The 7,626-nt window shown below is 41.0% G+C and overlaps 1 long non-coding RNA gene across 1 annotated transcript; it reads left to right on the plus strand.

Annotated features, from left to right (window-relative positions):
- The first annotated feature begins 977 nt into the window (after nucleotides 1–977).
- Nucleotides 978–7,626, plus strand: LOC144329579 (uncharacterized). Its single transcript, XR_013394945.1, has 2 exons — nucleotides 978–3,989; nucleotides 4,127–7,626. It is a non-coding gene; the product is annotated as an uncharacterized LOC144329579 (long non-coding RNA).

A 7,626-nucleotide genomic window follows, 5' to 3' on the forward strand; every position in this document is an offset into this window, starting at 1 on the left:
GTATGTTTAATTTGTAAGAAACTGCCAAAGCATTTTCCAAAACAGCTGTTTCATTTTGCATTCCCAGCAGCAATAGCCACTTTTATTTTTCAATGTGTAGAATGTCATTTTATATAGATTTGGCACACTATCATATCTCCATTAGGGCTCAAAAGACTTCACGTCTGTGTTGGGAGCAAAGTAACCTATAGATATCACTCGATCATTTTTCTGACATGAGACTTACAGAGCATCATCCCTAGGGTGATTTTTGAAAAACACATAAATGCAGAATGTTGGTGTTTAAAAGAAAATTATAACTCACTAGTTTAACATCTTTAAGCAGGGCTGTTTTGATCCAATTATAATCAATTATCACTCACAAAGGCCCTGCTTAATAGCCTTATTTTACTGCCCATGTGAAATTGGGTATGTTACATAACTGCCTTAAACCACAGTTTCTTCATCTCTACACGGTTTTTGTAAGAACAAGAGAAAAAAATGTATCTGAAATCAGAAAGCAATTAAACATTGTGCTAATTAGAAAACAGACATTGCTAGTGAGTGTTCTTAAAACCTAATAGTACAAATCATGTGATTACTAAATGTTAGAACTAAAAGAACCTTAGAGATCTTCCATTAGGTCCCAGCCCTTAATGATAGACTTAGTGAGAAAACAGAGGCCCTGGAAAGCCGGGGTCAGATAAAGTTACTAATGGCAAAGCTAGTTAGAGAATTCAGAACTTCTGACCCTCTGCTCAGGTCTCTCATTATCCTGTACTGCCCCCTTCTAAAGGCTGGTTTAAACAAAAATCAGACATAACCAGCCTTTAAACAATTACACCAGGTCAGTCCTCATTATGATTGATGACCACCCAACTTAAAGTAACCCCACTCACTCCCTATTATATCTCCTTGTCTTACTTTTATCATAGCACTCATTTTTCTGCTGTCTCTCTGACCCTTTGTGAGTTAAGATCTGCCGGGGTAGCAACCTCTATCAACCACATTGCTTAGAACACAATCAGTTCTTAATAAATGCTTGTTGAATTATCATTTTAAAAGTGAACTTCAATTAGATTATTCATACTCAACAGGTTTGACTACATGACAGATACCTTTTTTGACAAATTATTAAGCTACTTGTTAGGGTGACTTGTAGGCATCATAATAAGCCAAATCAGAGCATAAGAATTGCTCAGTCAACCAAATGTGAGGAGCCTAAATCCCATTCCCATGCTGTAATCTCCCAGTCCTGTTCTGTCTTGCTCCTTCAAGGGACACGTTGTATAAACAGCATCAAGTGTTAACTTGTTAAAACAGTTACACCCAGAAAATGTTGAGATTATTTAACAATGCAATAATATGAGGTCATATCAAGAATTCCAAAGAGAGGCAGAGTTTTCAAAGACTCCAGTTCAATGCCAGGGAGCTATTGTTTCTAAAATGATTTTTGGAAAATGAAATATTAATTCCCCAGCTAATGTATTTCATGGTAGTTCATGTGCTTCATTTTCTAATCTGAAATTCTTTATTTTAGATCCATTCCAAAATCATCTTATTAGTCTCACACTTTAGAAGAAATGTATAAATCAAATGCTTCTAAATTTAATTTGATTTAAATTATATTTTAACCACTGTAACCCCTCTGTGGGGAGAGAGGCAAAAACATTTTTGCCAATGGTCTTTGTTCTGAACAAAGATCGGTTCTATCTGTCACCATTGGGAATGTTCAGGAATATTCTCACTGGATTGTAAGTGCCGAGAGGACAAGAACTTTATGAGTTTTTTTCATTGATCTATTGCCAGGCACCTAGAAGGAATCTAACAACTATTTATTGAGTACATAAGTAAATTTGAGAAGATAATATGTTGAAACTCTCCCAGGCCTTATTCAGAAGAGATCAGGCTAAGCCTCCAGCTAACAGTTCTATCCCACAGCAGACCCGTGTGGTCTTTACATCTATAGTCTTGGGCATATTCCATTAGACTTCCACATGTTTGGCTGGGTTTCTCACCTATAGCATTTTCAGAGAGGCTCACTATGTACAAACACTGAAATAACTAAGTGCCAGGAATGACTACAGAAACAAGGGGAAACCTTATAATGAGTGTGGTGGAGTGATTCAGTGAAGATCATCAGATTAGGATTGAGAAGAACAAAATTGTGGTCACTCTCCCACCACTTAACAAGTGTGGCAAGCTCACCAAGTCATGTCCTCACTCTAGGCCTCATTCAAAATCCGTGTGTGTGTGTGTGTGTGTGTGTGTGTGTGTGTGTGTGTGTGTTCTGTAGATCGTGAAACTTCTCATCTGAAAATCTTCACTCTGTGGCCCAGAGTAAGTTTACATAGTGAGTGCACCCAAAGGTGAGCCACCTCCACTTTGGCCACTTCTCCAGATGCCCACAAGGAAGTGCTGAGAATACTGTTGCACCTCCTCTGGCCAAGGACAGAGTCACGCCATCTGCCCACTTGGGGACAGAGAAGATGACTTGCCTAATATCTTTCCTGCATATCTTAAGGACAAGGCTGGGTTCTTTTGGCCTCACTGGGTAATAAAAACTCTATGCACGCAGGCTAGAAGTTGAGTGGTGGAAGATTCAAGAGAACAAGATAGATTTTCTGAAAAGTGGGCAACAAAGCATCTTTACTCCTTTTCCCATGGACATGAAAATCATTATCAAAAATCCTACCCCAGATGGGAGTGTTATCCAGTCTTGTAAAGCTGCCTTACTATCTAGTCCCCAAGATAGCTCCAAGTGAACCAGGCTTCCCAGTGCTCATGCCATTGAGTAATCCCCTCCTATACCAGCTCTAGGCTGGCCTTGTGTAACCAATAAAATGTAGCAGATGTGACACTGTGTGACTTCTGAGGCCAGGTCATAGGAAGCTTTGCAGCTCCCGGTTTAATCTCCTGGAATGCTAGCTCTTGGAATGCACTCTCTTGGAACTCAGCCACCATGCTGTAAGAAGGCCAAGCCACATGGAGTGGACATGGCTCATGGCTCCAGTTGATCACAGCCCCAGCTGAGCTCCCAACCAACTACAAGCATCAATTGCCAGCCCTGTGAGGAAGCCATCTTCGACGCCCAGCCCAGAGGAGCCTTCAATGACTCCAGCTCCAGCCATTATGGGACTGCAACCACAGGAGAGAACCCAAGTGAGAATTGCCTGGGTGAGCCCAGCCAATCCATCAGATGAACAGATGATAAGCTGTTTTAAGTCAGAAACTTTTGGGGTGGTTTGTTATGTCACTTGTTCCATCTTATGCTTCAAAAACATGATCCCCATAACTTTAATGTTCAAGGGTTATTGTTTTGCTTTCTTCTTTGGATTTGAGATGTCATTTCCAAGCAACCCTTTCTCTCACTCAAAATGTTTCCTTTATCTGGTCTAGTTGTGCCCTACTGAGCCCAAACATGAGGGAAATAAAAAAACAACCACCAACCACACACTCATATAACACACACAACACACACAAAACAATGTCTTGGATTGTGGAAAAATTTGCTATTGTCATTGTTTTTTAACTTATTTTCTTCATATTTCTTTGAGTTCCTTTTGGAGTCACTGAATTCCCTTTCTGAGTCTTTTTTCCAAGATTACAGGATCAAGTCATGGTTTTAAAAATAGCCATAATATATTAACAACCTATTACATTCCAGTCACCATGCTAACTTCTTCAGACATATTAACTCATTAATTTTACAACAACTTTGCAATATAGGTATTTATTATCCCCATTTTACAATTGAAAGAGCCATGGCTCAGAAACATGAAGTGATTCGTTAATGCCACACAGATACTAAGCACTTTGAGACAAGATTTGAACCTAGATCTACCTTAACCAGCATAAATACGGCTGAGGAATATCTGAATTCATTCACATCCAGAAATCACATTGTAGTTGTTGAATCCTTTGGCAGGAGCTATACCTGGATCAGAGAGCAAAAGGAGTTCAGCAGAACTGTGTACCTTTGAAAATCACTCTGAAGGAAGGACTTACATGTGAGTTTTGGGGATTGCAAAGTATTGACATTTTCAGACTAACTCTGTATATTGCTGCAGATGTCGGTACAATTCTGTATTGTTTGGTTTGCACTGATAATAAGACAGTCTGATAAAATCTTATGCCATCCTTCCAGAACATGAATACTGGAACCACTCATTCAAGGGGATCTGGAGAGTGACAAAGGATAGAGTGAGTCACAGAGACCCAAGAGCTTCAACAGTCTGGAACTCAGAAGCAGCTGGAATGAACTGGAAGAGAAGAACTACATAGCAACCAGGGCATTTAGGAAATGTCCCTATGAATCAATCCATCTGCACTGGGGAAAAATGAGATACATAATGGAAAAGAATGAGTTCTTGGGGTGTGGGGATACACATGTGTGTGCACATTTGTGTGTATGTGTGTGTGTTTGATGGGGTGGGGGCTGCTTCTTTTCTAGGAGTCATTTGCAAGCTACCTCTCCTCTCACTCAAAACGTAGCTCCCTTAAGCCAGTTTTCCCTGCTTTCTCTCATAGGTGAACCATCCTGGGGAAACTGAGATAGCCCCAAAGTAGATTTCATGATGGTATGCTCTGGGGTGGGGTGGGCTGCTCTGTTTTGTTCTCTGATTTATTCTTGTCTCTGCTTGCACTTGCAGTTCCTTTCTCCTACTAGGACATTGGTCATTTAAAATATATTCATAGTAAGATGACAAACAGTTCCCCTTTAGAAGTACAGATATATGGCTCTGTGAGCCTTAGTTTCCTCATCTGTGTATGTTCACACCTCCCATCATAAGCAAGCTGGCCTTTGTCAACACACACACATACCCACACAATGTTGTGCTGCCACGTGGTTCATAGGGGAGGACTTGAGGGGAAGACCAAGTTAACCTAAAGACAACCACGCTGATGAAGCCAAGTCAGGAGCGAAAGGAGATCAGAGCAGCTTGGTGGCGAAGAGCATGGGCCCTTGGACGAGATCAACTGAATGCAAATTCTGCCCCTGCTACTCACAAGTTATTGGACCTCAAACAAATTACTGAATTCTCCAAGACCTTGTTTCCTCACCTATAAAATGGGCATATTAATAATACCACCTTTGAGGTTGTTGTGAACATAGAAAATGAAATCCTGCATTCAAAGAATTTAATCCAATACTTTATATCCCATAAATGCTCAGTAAACATTAGCTGTGTTATTTATTATAGAGTACACAGAATACAAAATATAAGGACAATTATATATTAAATATTTGCAATAAGCAAGGCCCTGAGTTAAGTATTCTAAGTACATTACCTCTTTTAATTTTCAGAGCAACTTTGTAAGGCAAGTTCTAGGATAACCCATTTGACAGGTGAGAAAACTGAGACCCAGAGAGGTTAAGTCATGTCTCCAAGGTCCCAAAGCTGCCAAATGTCAGAGTCCAGGCTATCTGACTCCAAGGCTTGAGGTCCCAGCCAAGTCCACAAACTTCATTTCCCAAAACCCAGAATTAGATCACTTGCTGAACATCTGTTGACACTTTCCAGGGGACTTTCACAACCCCAATCCCTCAGAAGCCCCAGAACCTTTAATATCACCCTTTAAAACACCAGGAACATTCACAGCAAAAGACCAATAACTACACATGGGGTAGAAATTAACATATGTAGAGGACTCTTTCTTCTCCATACAAAAGCTTTTACCCATATACCACATTGGGTGTGAGAGTGAATATACTGTAAGAATACTGTACTTCCTGCAGCTGAAACCAGCAGGGCAAAGAAGATGCTTTCAGTAGAGTAATGTGTACCCCTTGCTGTGCTCTGAAGAAGAGGGTCAATTTCTTTGTGGGGAGTAGCAACACAAACCATCCCACCAGCAATAAAATCCACAGTTCCCTTGACAACAAAGCTAACTTTAGCCACGTGGGCTCATCCTGTATTTCCCAGGACCCAGGAGTCTTTGGAAGTTTCTTGAGTGGGCTTCCACCTTAGCTTTTGCTTTCTGTCAGATAATACAGCAGTTATGTCTGAAGGTTTTCCCCCAGGATCTCCAGTTCTTTTAGTGGTGGTAACATCAAGCAGTCTCCAGACATTGCAGCTGGGTGGTTGAAATGCTTACTCTGGGAGGGGTGGCCAGTCAGCTGGGGTCACAAAAGCCTTGTAATTAGAATCAGTGTGACTAATTTCCAGGTAGAATGACAGGCTCTTACAAACTGCTTTTGTAGAAATTATACTCACTGGTGTCCAAGCAGCCCTGAATCACTCTATACTCACAACAGAAACAGCTGGTGTCAGAGAACTCTACAAATATGGCAGATCATCACATGGGACTTTATCCGTGGAGGTGAGCCTCCTTTTGCACTGGAAGCTGGTATGTTGATGATGTCATGGTGGCTCAACTTTCTTGGTGTCTAAGGGGAGTGTCAGAGAGCAACCCTAACACGTGTTGGGTGACCGTGGGTAAGGCTTTCCCTTTTCTAGTTCACCTTTCGTATAATAACACAGACTGAGCTAGAGGGTCTCCAAAGCCCACCAGCTGCCACTTTGTATGACACAGTTATCAGAACATGAATTCAATCATGAGGTAATAAGAGGTAACAATTGAACATTTAGCTGTTTCATCCAACAGCCATATGATGTGGTTATCATTAATACTCCCATATTACGGGTGCAGAAATGGAGGCCCAGAATGGTTAAGTGCCTTGCCCAAGATCATGCACAGAGTGGGGATTTTTACCCAGGTAGCATAATCCCAAGGTTTATGCTCTTAACCATTCACAATATTAATGAAAACACTAAGAAACCAACAATGCATACACAGGGTTCCAGATCCTACTTTTCTAGATGTCTCCATTTTTATCCATAAGCAGTGTGTGTGTCAGTTCTCAGGCATCACCTGGAGGATACATATATAACACCTACCTAAGCCCTAGCATGTCAACCCTGGACAGGTCCTGACAGATTAAAGAGGCTGAGGTTTTTAACTCATCATCCTTGGGCGTGCATTAAAGGGTCCATGAGCCCTTTGAAAGTATGTGTAAATATGGGTGTGCATACATAATTCCAAGAAGAGATTTCATAGGTTTTTTTTTGTTTTTTTCTTTTGTTTTGTTTTGTTTTTAGATTTTTGAAGGGGTCTATGAACTTTTAGAGCAATCTTTTGACAGTTGGTAAAACTGAGACCTCAGGTGGGAAATGGACTTGTCCCATTACACACAAGGAGTGACAGAACTGGGTTCAGACCCCAGATCACCTGACCCCAATCCCACTGCTCTTTGACTACATCACATGGAGCTAACTCATCCCTGCAACATGCACCAAGAGTCTTCTAGGATTAAACTGCTGGGTATAACGTGCACAGCTCATAGGGTTTGGGAATGGTTTGGAAAATCATCATGCTTCACATATATCATTGACTTTAACCTTGGGCCTCTGTATCTCGTCATTTCTTTGAAGTTTGTATCATTGATAGTTACCCCTGATCTGCCACTCTGCCCATCTTCTGTGAATGAAAACTTAGCCCACAGTGTTTCATTCAGATCTGGTCTAGTGTGCCTTTACCTGGCCTCACTCCTGGCTTCCATAGATGCTTAACGTGATTAGGCATTTGTCCCTCACTGTTTTAGTTGAAATAATCAGTTCAAAATAAAACTGACAACAGCTAACC

The sequence above is a fragment of the Macaca mulatta genome, chromosome 6, assembly GCF_049350105.2.
Source record: "Macaca mulatta isolate MMU2019108-1 chromosome 6, T2T-MMU8v2.0, whole genome shotgun sequence".
In the NCBI taxonomy this organism is placed as follows: Eukaryota; Metazoa; Chordata; class Mammalia; order Primates; family Cercopithecidae; genus Macaca; species Macaca mulatta.